Below are 15,356 nucleotides of genomic sequence, written 5' to 3'. Positions count from 1 at the left end.
TTTTTGTCTTGAGTTACGAGCCAAAATTCGAAATACGAGCCATCGAAGAGCTTGTCCCCGCACATTCCGAGGAACTGGCGACAGAGGAGTTGACGGAACTACATACGCAGCAACATATGGAGGTTCTGCAGGAAATCGGTATCGCGGAGGAGTTTATCTCTTAAAGTGAGATAAAGGAAGTGTTTGCAATGTGGGAAAAAGTTTCGAACTTTAAAGAAAAGAAACACCTTAAAAAAATTACAACTGAACGTGCAGCGCCGCTATTTAATGACACTTGCCTAACTCATTTCAGAAACATTCTAAAGGGGAGGACTAAACAAAGCTCCTTGGACAGGGTTCTATTGAAACGCCCTGCGAATGAAAGTGATGAAAGCGTGGCAAAAAAGAAAAAAACTAGTGAAAAGGAAAATTACTGTAAGTTAAGCAAAAGTGAAGTGAAAGAAAAAAAACATTACAATACGCTAATTGGCTTTGCCAATGTCTGTTTATTTCTTTAGATTCTCTTTTATGTATTAGGTTTTATTTTGTTTGTATACAATATTCGTTCATTATAAATACATTTTTCTTATGTTGAAAACATTTAACAAAAAATTGGGGTGGTTTTTTGGGGGCTGGCACGAATTAATCTCATTTCAATTAATTTCAATGGGGAAAATTAATTTGAGATACAAGTATTTTGACTTAAGAGCTCAGTCACAGAACGAATTAAACTTGGTATCACTGTATATAGTGACTGGGTAGACAGACCACAAATTGCTAGAAAGGAGCACTAACTGGGCAACCCTATTTAATATCAAGCTTGAAAAAGAATAGGTGTAGCTATAGCAACCCAAAAACAAATGACTCTCCTATTCAGAGTAAATGATGCTGTCACACTGGAGTTCTGTCATCTGTGATTGCTGGGCCATGAGAAAACACCACCTTCTGGGACCTATCTAGAATTATTCTGTTTGACTGGAAGGGATATGTCCTGCTCTGGGGGTCATGGGAGGAGTTAGGTGTAGTCACAGGATGACTTCTCGGAGCTGTGGATAAAGAGAAGATACAGTTATTGACTGCACTCCTCCCTATTATCTCAGAGTGGTACCATTTACCTTAGCAGGGCAAGGAAGTAGCCTGCATGACTACTTATATGCATATTTTCAATTATAATATTTTCATCGTTCCCTTGGTTATTTGCTCAGAACATGATGGGTACAGAATATCTTGGTTACACAGGAAAGAACACTTAAAAAATCATACAGAAATAATAAAACAAACACAGATGCATTTTCATCTTTTTCTGCTACAGCAGCCTGAAAATAGTGCTCATGTGCAGTGCAGATCAGACACAGACTGGCTAGCCACACTCACCTCCTTAAATGTTATGTGAGATAGAATGCCTGCCATTCAGGACATTTACATTACATATTATCTGCACAGAAACATATTTGTAATACAACAAACCAAACTGCAGTTAAATCAGTAACTGTAATGTGATCGCTAGAATTTAAACTGTAACTAACAACTTACACTATTTCTTTACTGGGAAATAATTAGAATAAAGTGACAAATTCTTTTGTACATATTAGTACCAACTATGCCGAAGGCTTTAAGGAACATTTTATTAGCGTGAAAGCTGGATTAGCCAATCAAACTATGATTAGTATTTGGTCAGATGTTTTGTAAGCCTTGAAAGAAATCATATGTTTCTTCTATACAAATGAAAAAAGCAGCATATGGAGTCTGCATGAAGTGTGTCACAGTTGTGGGTGTGTTGACAAATAACATACAAGAGGAAGAGTGCTACTAATAAAACTGGCCAGTGTTTTGTCTTTTAATTTGTACCTTGCTTTTCTATCGCCTATTATGTTGAAGAGAAAACAAGATTGGCCAAAGCAGAGGTGGATAAAAAAAGTAAAACAAGATTTGAAGGAAACGGGTCTGACTGGGGAGGAGGTGCAGGACCAAGCTGGATGGAGAAGGTTGATAATGCACATCAACCACACATAGAAATGGGAGAAGGTAAAGAAGAAATAGAACAAGATCCTTGATGGTGACTTTGCAAGCCGAACATGATAAAAACAGTTTAAATGTTTTTAAATAGCGGTCAAAACAAATGCTACATCCACAATTTTTTTTTCAAAAGCGTTTTCTAGTTTTACTCAAGTGTTAATCTTTCATAAACTCATCCCTTTAATTTATAAAAGATCAGGCACATTTTAATGCCAGCCTGCGATCTTTCAAATCATGCTGCAAAGGTGTTATGGGTCACGTGGCATGAGCATTGTGTACCTAGAAATATTGTAGCATCCCATCAACCAGCCACAAAACATGACAGTGCAAATAAAAACAATTACTCACATTCACAATGACATGATAACATAAGAACAGAAATAAAATGAAAACAATCATTCATAAAAATCACTTTCTTTGATGTTTTTTTGTTGTTGCTCATTGCAGTATTATTACAGTCTGTTATCACTGGTTTTGTATTTCACTTGAATAATATTAGAGACACAGTTGCAAGCTGAATTAGCAGCATCACAAAACCTTCAAGATGTTTTGCAGAATGTCCTTGGTAGAATATTCATGTTTGATCTCTCCGTGCAACATATGCTATCACCAGACATTTTGTAAAGTAAGCAGCATCTGAGTATAACTAAGGAACACAATAAATGAAGCCTTGAGCCATTCCAAATGTCCTCAACCCTAATTAATCTAATATTTTTACATGAAATCCTTACTTGGCTATAACCTGTCACAATATACAGTACCTGGAGGGTGTTATAATTTCATTTACTATGGGCATCACAAGTGGGCAAGCCAGTATGATACAGTGTGCAGGTTGTGCCCCCAGCATACCTTTTCTTAAGAGTTTGGTGCTGTATCATCAAATGTTTCTTTAGATCAAGTTATCAAGCATGGTGTGTGATACACGAGTATAGGCATCACTGTCACTTTGTGACGCAAATCACGGCAGTAGGCAAATTATCACTGTGCAAACATGCCATTCTTATCTGTGTTACAAGTAATCAAATCAAAAGTAAAGTAAATAAATCAATTAATTCATCTATGAATCAATCACCATTTAATTGTCACCCTTAACACTTTTGCAAATTAAAAAATTTTAATAAGAAATTAACTATTCTCCATATTATAAAATTATTGGGTACACCATGTTACTGGTACCTCATTATTGAAGTCTCCAATTTCATAATCTTTATTCATATTTGATTCTCGCTGTTTATATTTCAAATTATTATACAATATTTGTATTCAGTTGTGTAGAATATTATTAGATTCATGTTTAAACTCTTTGCATAGTCACATTAAAACATCACTAAAAAACTTAAAAATCCAGATAGGCTAAATTTTATCCCATATCAAATATTATTTCTGTTGTGACTAATGGTGTAGCAGCCCTCGTCTTCCAGAAAAATCTTTGTGCACACCTTGAAATAAAGACGTGTATACTGAGATGGCATCATTTTTGAAGATTGACCAGGAGATAAGTAATTACTACAGAGTTGGCTAAATCATTTTTTTAAATCAGGCATCCATGCAATTTCTTAACTAGTTTATCCAGGGTAGGGTCACGGGGAGGATGAAGCATATCTCAGCAAGCATTGGGCACACGGGAGGAACAGCTCCTGGTCAGTCCATTGCAAGTTAAACACACACACCCTAGAGTGAATTTAACAATGCCAGTTCACCCAACCTGCATGTTTTTGGGCTGTAGGAGGATCTTGGAGGAAACCCATGTGGGCAGAGGGAGAACATGCAAACTCCACACAGGGAGCACCTGGGACATGAGTCCTTGTCTCCTTGTAAGACAGCAGTGCTACCACTGTCCCTCCCCAGGCAGGAGTTGTTAATTCCAAAACTAAAAAAAGAAATCATCCAGCAAAACCCAAACAAGGTTAAAGAAATCAAAGGGAACAAAGGCAACAGCAAAGGTCAAAACTGTGAAAACAGTTCCCTAATCAAAGCAAACAAGAGGAGAATCAGTAGAGCCTTATGCTGTAGATATTACATCATCATCTTAAAGAGAAAAAGAGAAATCACATATCATGATGCTGGCGATAATGTGGGTAGCACTGGATACTGAATCAAAAAACATGGAAAACAACCTACACCATGAAAAACAAGGGGAAAATTGTTAGCGCCCACAATAGAAATCCATCCTAAACATTATTGCTATGATTATAAAAATAACAACCAAAGTAAATTCACACAAAATGTTAAAAAAATTAATAGCAGCAAATAATAGTTGTAAAGGCAGATTCCTGTCTGCCTAGTGGGGTGGGGAGCTAATCTTCTTCTACTCTTTTACCCCAGTCATATGCTTTCAACCTTATCTATCTCTCTTTCCCCGTTTCTCTTTCAATCAGACCCTGGTCTCTGTTTCTTCCACAAGTTAAGCAATACCCCAATTCACCTTTCGACACTATTCAAATGCAAATCTGTTCATGAAGTGGCTTTAAGCTCTTCCTAGTGTCAATAATTCTGGCCAAGTCCTAGAAATGCTTCTAGTAGAGGTTGCCTTTACTTACAGTATGTATTAGGGATACCAGACTAGAACTCCTTTTTGTGGGTCCTGCCTTTAGTTTTAAAATGCAGAGGTCACAGGGGTATCTAGTTTTGATTTACTTATCTATTTATTTAATCGATTATTTTTTCATTATACAATAATGTTATTAGTTCCACCACTTTGAACTTTGGTGGCTGTGATGTCACACATTGCTCAACACCTGTCCTTAGGGCACATGTGCAAGCGTGATTTTATGATGTCCATCTCATATAAGAATAAGCGGCATGTTCAGTTTTTATCAGATCTTTGTTTTGATAAAGGAAAAACCTTTTCTCTAGCACAAGAAATTCAGTGTTTCTTCCATCTGTCTCAACTGTGTGAGGAGGAGCAACTCCTTTTACATAAGACCTGGGAGTACTTCTGGTGTCAGGGCAAAGTTTGTTGGAAGTCCCATGAAGTAGGGATTGTAGCTCCCTTCAGTGCCCTCCAGCGACACCCCTGGAACCCAATAGGTCTGCACCCCGGGACATCAATTCCCAGCATGACCTGTGGGCACCTAAAAATGCACCACAGTACAGAATCATTGCCATATAACATAGTGAAGGAGAAAGTTTTCAAAATACAGTTTCTCCCTCAGTCCTTGCATTGCACTAGCCTCCCATCCAGTCCATTAGAAGACACAGAAGGAATCAAAACATGAACACACAAGACATTTAAGAGGAATCTGAACACAAGCTGAGGGAGGAACTCTGGCTGAAACATAACAGTAATGACCTCTTCTCTGTCCTGACTACTCTTACAGTTTTCTTAAAAGTATCTCCTTCTTGTTCTGATTATTCCTCTATCTGTTCTGATAATGGATGTGTATGCCCTTTAATGGCCAGAAAGTATGGCCTTCTCTTGTGCCTCCTTCCTGGCCTTACCCTGAACTCTAGTATCTAGAAGAAATATTGTGCACTTTCTGTCTGGTTGCATCTCTTCCTCACTTGTTTTTACACCTCAGTATATATCACATCTGTGGCACCCAGCACACACGTCCCCTAGTGATTCTCTTCTTCTTACAAGAGCCGTGTTTTCTCCTTTCTATAGGATCTTTTTGAGTTCAGTCCGGTAACACCTTTGCCCACCAATAATCTTCTTGTTCACCATACGCAAAAAAAAACAAACCAAAAACCGGAGCACTGCCACACATTTTGATTGGCATCTAAGCAGCATTTGAAATTTGCAGAGTGGCAATTAATGCTTTGGATGAGAAACATAAACTGGCACAGCCTAGGAGGTGAGACTATATAATTGTGATAGCACTTGATGGATATCTGGGGCTTCATTTTATCTTATAAGGTAAGCTACTTTAAAATACATACATCAAAGATTTAGAGTGATATACCGTTTGAAGCTTGCTTTCTAATAGAAGTGCTTTGCACTAAAAAGAAACCAAATGCGACGCTGCTGAGGACCACCTTATTTTTTTGGAAATTCTGAACAATGATGACAACCTGACACTTGTGCTTTGAGGCACCCTGCTGTATCCACCCCCGGGCAATATTTTGGCCAACAATTGGGAATTTATGCATTTTAAGTCAATTGAACTTTCTTTGCTTTTTTCAAGTTTGTATTGCTGTAAAAGTGTTCATTGTTGCCATGGCAGCCTTGGAATGAAAGAACAACACAGCGCTCAGAATAAACGGCCTTTTCTTGAAGGAGCTGGTATTTACTGATTAGCTAGCATTGTTCTAACTGAATGTACATTTTATTGGAATGTGTTCCCAGAGTGTCCTCTCATGTTACAGTATTGCATTCAGGACACAACTAAAACTGAAAGTCACTGGTGTGGGGTCACCACAGTACAGTATTTTAACATTTTAACTGGCACTTCTCAGACACAGCACTGTTCTCCTCTATGAGGATGCATATGAGATACCAGTCTGCTTCCCTGCATCCTATCCTAGCCACTTCCTACTCTTTTTCACACATTACAATATAATTAACAAGGTGTACACTTATGTCTACTGGTTGCCATGTTTTCAACTGTTAAGCATATGCTTACTTGTGGACAGAAAATTTTTCTGAAGCAGCTGCTTGTCCAGAGAACTCTGAAATATCTGGAACCTTTCTTTTACTGTGCCATTCCATGTCTAAAAGACGCCTGTTGCTTATTGGTGCATCACTGTACGTCTTTTCTTTTACCCATTTGTGCATTTTCAAAATTCATTTTTAAATTATTTATGAGACACTTTACATAATTTATTAAGTGCAATATTATTTAATTGTCCTTATTTTACAGAATCTGCAGATGAGGCTTCAGGGTGCTTCAACTCGTATTTGAAAGATGAATAAAACTCAGATTTTAATTGTGTGAAGATGGCAGCCCAGCAGGATAGTTTTCTGATATTTTGGGCAATGTGTAGAATTTTCTAAGTAAACTCACAGCTGGCACAGGCTGCAATATGCCAACATATGTAAAGAGTGTCTGGGGATGGATGATGGGCACACAAGCTGTTAAGCGAGAGTATACAGCAGGTCCTGCATCACCTCTACAGCTGTGATTACTCACCTCCACTCTTATGCTCAGTTCATCAAGCTCTATATTCAGAGTTAATGTAGCACCACCTATTGGCACGGCACAACATCCTGAACACCAATTGCCTGGAATAAGAAAAATTCCAAAAATGAGGGCTTTATTTAAATATAACAGGGAAGGATTTATAAGCCAGTATTTCCGAGAGAGTCTTAAAAAAGGTTTTCACATCTGCAATGCCTTTTTCCTCACAGCCTAGTCTTTCTCTTGTGAGCTCACATTCTGCATCTAAGCTACTCTTCCTCTTGCCAGGTAGGTTTTCAGTTCATCAGTCCCGGCTGGATAACAATCCTTTCTTTATTGCTATTCATTCTATTATTTTCTCAGCAGAAACTTCTAGTAGCTAATATGATATTGCATCATGGATATCTTCAGGTGACCAGGGTCCATGTGGCTAATGCAGGTCTCAACTATTCATATTAATGATGCAGCCTTCTAATGGCTTCTTTGTAGTGACTTGATTCATATGAGTGGCCTCTTTTGTCAACCTCTGAATTTGGTCAAGCAATCTAGATAAGACATAATGAAAGAGTATAAGAAATGGCTCAGTTTACACATTTGATACTATTGCTTTCTCAAAATGGTGCTGTATTTTTTCTTAAGTTTCAAGCCCTTCTCTGTTATGGCTTGCAGTTTTTTACATGCCCATTCCCATTTCCACTTTGCTCTCCACTCACTCTTCAGCCTTGAGGTTTAGTTTCTGTGCTGCAGTTGTTGATTTCAGAATGTTGAGCTGAAAGAATTACCTGCTCTCAGGGCATGGCTGGTCAGCACGAGTTGGGCAAAGCCTGCTGTGTGTACAGTATGCATGCACTTGTTTTATTTAATCAAGTGCCCCAAGGTTCAACAGACCTAAGTGAATAGCACAATAACAACAACAACAACATTTATTTATATAGCATAAAAATGTAGCTCAAAGTGCTTTAATAAGTGCTTATTTTTTACAATAAGCAAGTAACATCACTGGATTCATTCATTAATCCATCCAAATGTACAGTTGTGCTTGAAAGTTTGTGAACCCTTTAGAATTTTCTATATTTCTGCATAAATATGACCTAAAACATCATCAGATTTTCACTCAAGTCCGAAAAGTAGATAAAGAGAAACCAGTTAAACAAATGAGACAAAGAATATTATACTTGGTCATTTATTTATTGAGGAAAATGATCGAATATTACATATTTGTGAGTGGCAAAAGTATGTGAACCTCTAGGATTAGCAGTTAGTTTGAAGGTGAAATTAGAGTCCGGTGTTTTCAATCAATGAGATGACAATCAGGTGTGAGTGGGCACCCTGTGTTATTTAAAGAACAGAGATCTATCAAAGTCTGCTCTTCACAACACATGTTTGTGGAAGGGTATCATGGCACGAACAAAGGAGATTTCTGAGGACCTCAGAAAAAGAGTTGTTGATGCTTATCAGGCTGGAAAAGGTTACAAAACCATCTCTAAAGAGTTTGGACTCCACCAATCCACATTCAGACAGATTGTATACAAATGGAGGAAATTCAAGACCATTGTTACCCTCCCCAGGAGTGGTCGACCAACAAAGATCACTCCAAGAGCAAGGCGTGTAATAGTCGGCGAGGTCACAAAGGACCCCAGAGTAACTTCTAAGGAACTGAAGGCCTCTCTAATGTTCATGTTTTTGAGTCCACCATCAGGAGAACACTGAACAACAATGGTGTGCATGGCAGGGTTGCAAGGTGAAAGCCACTGCTCTCCAAAAAAAAAACATTGTTGCTCGTCTGCAGTTTGCTAAAGATCACATGGACAAACCAGAAGGCTATTGGAAGAATGTTTTGTGGACGGATGAGACCAAAATAGAACTTTTTGGTTTAAATGAAAAGCGTTATGTTTGGAAAAAGGAAAACACTGCATTCCAACATAAAAACCTTATCCCATCTGTGAAACATGGTGTTGGTAGTATCATGGTTTGGACCTGTTTTGCTGCATCTGGGCCAGGACGGCTTGCTTTCATTGATGAATTCTGAATTATATCAGAGAATTATAAAGGAAACTGTCAGGACATCTGTCCATGAACTGAATCTCAAGAGAAGGTGGGTCATGCAGTAAGACAACGACCCTAAGCACACAAGTCGCTCTACCAAAGAATGGTTAAAGAAGAATAAAGTTAATGTTTTGGAATGGCCAAGTCAAAGTCCTGACCTTAATCCAATCGAAATGTTGTGGAAGGACCTGAAGCGAGCAGTTAATGTGAGGAAATCCACCAACATCCCAGAGTTGAAGCTGTTCTGTACGGAAGAATGGGCTCAAATTCCTCCAAGCCGGTGTGCAGGACTGATCAACAGTTACTGGAAACGTTTAGTTGCAGTTATTGCTGCAAAGGGGGGGTCACACCAGATACTGAAAGCAAAGGTTCATATACTTTTGCCACTCACAAATATGTAATATTCGATCATTTTCCTTAATAAATAAATGACCAAGTATAACATTTTTGTCTCATTTGTTTAACTGGTTTCTCTTTATCTACTTTTAGGACTTGAGTGAAAATCTGATGATGTTTTAGGTCATATTTATGCAGAAATATAGAAAATTCTAAAGGGTTCACAAACTTTCAAGCACAACTGTACATATTCATCCATTTTCATTTAATGCAATGTTAAGTCTACTCAAACTCACTTAGAGTTTCAAAATGACCTGCATTTCATAGTTTGAAAATGCTGTAAACCTGAAGAAGACACTTTGAAAAGATAAAGATAAAGTGTATCCTGTCAAAAAGGAATGCTGTGCCTATAAAAAGTATTCACTCCTTGAAAGTTTTGTACATTTTATTGTTTTACAACATTCAATCACATTGGATTTAGTTTGGCTTTTTTCACATTGATCAAAAGAAGAAGATTTTGATGTCAAAGTGCAAAGTGGTCTAAATTAATTATAAATATGAAACACAAAATAATGGATCATATAAGTATTCATATGATAAACCTAAATCATCACAGTGCAGCCAGTTGGTATTAGAAGTCACAGAATTAGCTCAATGGAGATCATCTTCTTGTAGCCAGTGGTTTTCAATTAATTGCTGTCTAAATGCATCTTATCTAGAAGGTCCACCTTCTGGTGAGAGAGTATTGTGACCTAACACAATGAAAACAAAAGAACATTCCAAGCAACTCTGTGAAAAGGTAATTGAAAACACAAGTCAGGGGATGGAGGCAAGAAAACACGAAAGTCACTGAACATCTCCAATTAAATCAATCATTAATAAATGCAAAGAGTATGGCACAAGTATAAATCAGTCTAGAGTAGGCTGTCCACAAAAACTGTGATCATGCAAGAAGAGGACTAGTGAGGAAAATCACCAAGAGACATGTGATATCTCTGAATTGATCATATTATTACACACTATCAAAAACATGTCATCCCTCCATGAAACATGGTAGAGGCAGCATCATGCTGTGGGGCTGCTTCTCTGCAGCAGGCTGTGGAAGACTTGTGAGGGTAGATGGTAAAATGAATGCAGCAGAATACAGGGAAATGCTGGTGAACTTGAGGCAGTCTACAGAAATCCTGGAGAGGTTTTGTTTTCAGGAAAGACAACAACCACAAGCCTAAAGGTAAAGCTACACAGGAATGGCTTAAAAACAACAATATTAACGTTCAGAATCCAGATCTCAGTGTGACAGAGAGTGTGTGGCTGGACATGACAAAAGCTGTTCACTCCTCATGCAACCTGACAGAGCTTGAGCAATTTTGTAAACAAGGATGGGGAAATACTGCAATGTTCAGATGTACTGTACAAAGTTGATAGAGACCTATGCACATAGATTCAAGGCTGTCATGGATGCCTAAAGTGCAACTACTAAATACTGACTTGAAAGGGGTGAGTACTCATGTGGTCAATTAGCTTGTGTTTTATATGTGTAATTAAATTTTTCAACTTTACAGAGATCTGTTTTCACTTTAATAGTAAAGAGTCTTTTTGTGTTGACCAGTGACAAAAAATCAAAAAACCCACACTAAAACCACTAGGGATCCACAATTATATTTTTAGAAAGCTGAAAACATTTATAGTAAAAAAATAGACTAGGGCATCTCACTAGTATAGTCCTCTTATAACATTGCAAGATGCTGAAAAATTAGTTCACGCTTTTGTTTTCAGTTGGCTAGATTACTGTAACGCACTCCTCTCAGGACTAGCAAAAAAAGTCATCAATCGATTGCAACGAGTGCAGAATGCAGCTGCTAGAATCTTAACTCGGAAAAGAAAATCCGACTACATCACCCCAGTTTTGATATCACTACACTGGTTACCTGTGTCATTTAGAATTGACTTTAAAATACTGCTTATGGTTTACAAAGCCTTAAATAATCTCGCTCCATCTTATATTTTGGAATGTCTTACACCTTACACTCCAAATCGTAACCTTAGATCTTCAAATGAGTGTCTACTTAGAATTCCAAGAGTTAAACTTAAAAGAAGTGGTGAGGCAGCCTTCTGCTGATATACACCTAAAATCTGGAATAGCTTGCCAATAGGAATTCACCAGGCTAATACAGTGGAGTACTTTAAAACACTGCTGAAAACACATTACTTTAACATGGCTTTCTCATAGCTTCATCTTAGTTTAATCCTGATGCTATGTATATTCAATTAATTATCATTATTATTCATGGTGGCTCCAAAATCCGTACTTACCCCTACTTTCTCTTCTGTTCTTTTCCCGGTTTTCTGTGGTGGCGATCTGCGGCACCACCACCTAATCAAAGCACTGTGATGTCCCTACAATGATGGATTAAAGGCCAGAAGTTCACATGACCATCTTCATCAAATTTTTCCATGAGAATCCTAAATACAATGAGGACTGATTGAGGTCATTTATGTTAGGTAGAATGCCTAGAGGGGGCTGGGCAGTCTCATGGCCTGGAACCCCTGCAGATTTTGTTTTTTTCTCCAGCCGTCTGGAGTTTTTGTTTGCTTTTTCTGTCCTCCCTGGCCATCGGACCATACTTTTATTCTATGTTAATTAGTGTTCCTTAATTTTAATTCTTATTTATTTTGTCTTTTTTCTCTTTCTTCATCATGTAAAGCACTTTGAGCTACATTGTTTGTATGAAAATGTGCTATATAAATAAATGTTATTGTTGTTGTTGTTTTAGTGAGAAGAGAACAAAGTTGTCATGTGGGACTACTTTAAACTGGCCTTCAGTATGTACAAAGGTGAGTCAACAGCAAGATCAATATTCTTGGGGACAAATAGATAGATAGATAGATAGATAGATAGATAGATAGATAGATAGAACTTTATCTATCTATCTATCTATCTATCTATCTATCTATCTATCTATCTATCTATCTATCTATCTATCTATCTATCTATCTATCTATCTGTACATTAATTGCAATACCATAAGGTGCCAGCACTCCTTTGAAGACATCAATAGCATAATTTCAAATTTGCAACATTGTGATAGTCAATGTAGCTCCTAAAGTATGATGATAGGCCAGCTTTGAAAAAGTACATAGTAACACTCTGATTGGTTCCAAAGTATAACAACTGGTAAAGAAAGAAAATTTCATCTGTTTTTGTTTAAATGGATGGAACTGTCAGAAGACTACACATGAGAACATGAAAAGCTGATGAGACACCTAGTGCTGAATGTCACTAAGCATCAAATAAGTGAAACAGGAGTGAGCAGGAGTATTCTATGTTTTATTTATTTATATTTTTTCCTGGTGTTCTAGCTTCCCCCCACATGCTATGCATGGTAGGTACTGTATATTAGCCTGTGTAAATGTGGACATGTGCATTGTTGTGGTCTTTGCTTGGTTGATTCCAGCCCTACACAATGCTACCAGATATTACTTATGCCTTTCTGTTAGACTAAGTGAAATAAGTAATTAATAGATTTATACTTTAGAGTATTAGAAAAACTGGGAGGAGAACATATCATTCAGCCCAACAAGTTCATCTATCCTATTCATCTAGATTGTCTAAAATACTATCATTTTGAGACAGATTATTACAGATGTTTGAACATCATTTTTGAATAGTTCTCTGCTCCATTGGCTGATATCATTTTGGCCATATAACACTACCCCATGCATAATTTAAGTTCTTTTCTTATTTGGGAGATTTTAAAAAATGAGCTGAGACTCATCCCATTTACTGTACTTCCACCAGAACTGTGCTGTCCAGAACTGCGTTCTTTTTTTCTGGGTCACCTAATGTAAGGGACTGTAATTGGTTATGCCTTCCAGAAAAATGCAGTATGCTAGAAGAGCAAATTAGTCTGCAGACCTGAGAGTCATATATGGAAGACGTCTGAAGAGGAGACATAAATGACAGAGAAAAAGAAGGAAAGGATTAGACTGAGAAAAAAAAGGAAAAATGGAGTGAAAACCAATAAAAGATAGTTGGAGCAAACTCTGGAAAGAATTTAGGGTTTAGTGTAGGGGGAGCACAGTGGGCACAAGTTTTCTTTCCTGTCATTTTCTTAATTGGTGACTAACATCTGCTGTTAATTGACTGTTTTCCCCTTCATTTTAATTGTTTTGTTTTGAAAGATTCAAGCCTCTGTATTCCATCTCTTTTTCTTAAATGACAGGCAAACAAAAATGAGATGTTAAGTAAGCCAACCGATGACAAGCTAAGTTGGGACCTCAAACTCCAAGCAATTTCACTCCAACCACTTTCTTAATTAGAAGTCAATTTTTGTTGTTAATTAAACCTGTTATTTAATCTATGCCTTGTTAAGGTTCGTATTCTGCCACAGCAGACACCTCTAAGACAATTCATTTTCTTTTTCCAAATGCGAAAATGTTTGGTGGACCTGAGCAGAACAATATTACTGAGACTTTCACCTTTTTTTATTTTCATATATTGTATGATGGACACAGGTTAGCTAATCATGTGTTGGCTCACTTTGTAGCTCATTTTTTTAACTGCTAATTAATGAAAAGAGAAACAATTAAGGAGTCTGCATCTTAAAAAGAAAGTCAATTAAAATGAAGGAAAAGGAAATAAATTAGCTGCAAAAACTGGTCACTAATTAAGAAAATGATTAGAGTAAAAACCTGCAGCTACTCTGAGTTGAACACCCCTGATTTAAAGATTCAAGTTTTATGCTCATGCACCATTCTTTTTATCTAGGTAATGTGAAGAAGTAATTAAAAAGTCAAAGGATATATTGTAAAGTTTGTTGATTGTATGTCAAGGAACATTGTGGACCAACTGTAAAATGCCCTGATGTGATCAAATCAGGAGGTGAGTGTGTAGTTCTGGTCACCAAACTACAAAGCAGCCAAGCATAACTGAGGTCATTCCAAGACTGTAAGACATGTCCTGATCCGATAGGCTAAGGGAATTAAATGTCGTCACCTTGACTAAACAGTGCTGTATGGGGACTTAATCCAGGTGATCAAAATTCCATAAAGCAAACAATACAGGTAATTCTGGTGAATGCTTTAATTTAAATAATGGATCACCGGTTGAAATTGAGGTAAAATGTGTTTGAGATTAGAATCAGGGAGGCACACATACTGTAGAGTTAAGAAAATATGGAATAAGCAGCTAAATTATTTAGTTGAAGCTGAGAATTCAACAACTTTTAAAAAGAATAAGATAAACTTTTAGTCAGAAGACAGCTTTTAATCAGAATGAGATACATTTTTACAGTTTCTTATGTTTCTATGACAGATAGAGGGGTCAAAATGCAAATAATTCCATACCGGATACTAGGACCATCTCTGAAAACAGTCTGATGTTACTTCTGTTTCAAGCCAGTAAAGTTGTAATTAATACATTTGAGTGAAAAGTTGCATAACTAGACATGCAAGAAAATGAAAAGAGAAATGGCCAGTCAGAATCAGCCTAAGGTTTTCAGATGAGTCAAACTTTGAATGATCCCAAAAGAACAACTGAAAGTACACTAATAGGTAGCTTGTTTTATGTGGTTTAATATGAGGAGACATATTTTATAGCATTTATGTGGATTGTGCACTGCTAGGTAGCTTGTTGTCTGTAGTTCAATATGTGAGGAGATATTTGATAACATTTGTATGAATTTTCCTTTAGATATCTTTCTTTTAAGTCCTTCTTTTGGAACAGTTTATGTTAAGGTAACAGCTGGCATCCACCTTACTTATTCCTTTTATAATTTTAAATGTGCCTATCATGTCACTTCTTAATCTCTCTTTGCTTAGATGAAAAGTTTCAATTTCTTTTATTATTCATCATACAACAGTTCATAAGCTGAAATCCTAAAACCAGCTTAGCTGTTCTTGTGTAAACTTCATGTCTTG

Source organism: Erpetoichthys calabaricus, chromosome 11 (assembly GCF_900747795.2).
Source record: "Erpetoichthys calabaricus chromosome 11, fErpCal1.3, whole genome shotgun sequence".
Lineage (NCBI taxonomy): Eukaryota > Metazoa > Chordata > Cladistia > Polypteriformes > Polypteridae > Erpetoichthys > Erpetoichthys calabaricus.
The sequence above is the reverse complement of the archived record's forward strand: the minus strand, read 5'-3'. Positions refer to the sequence as shown.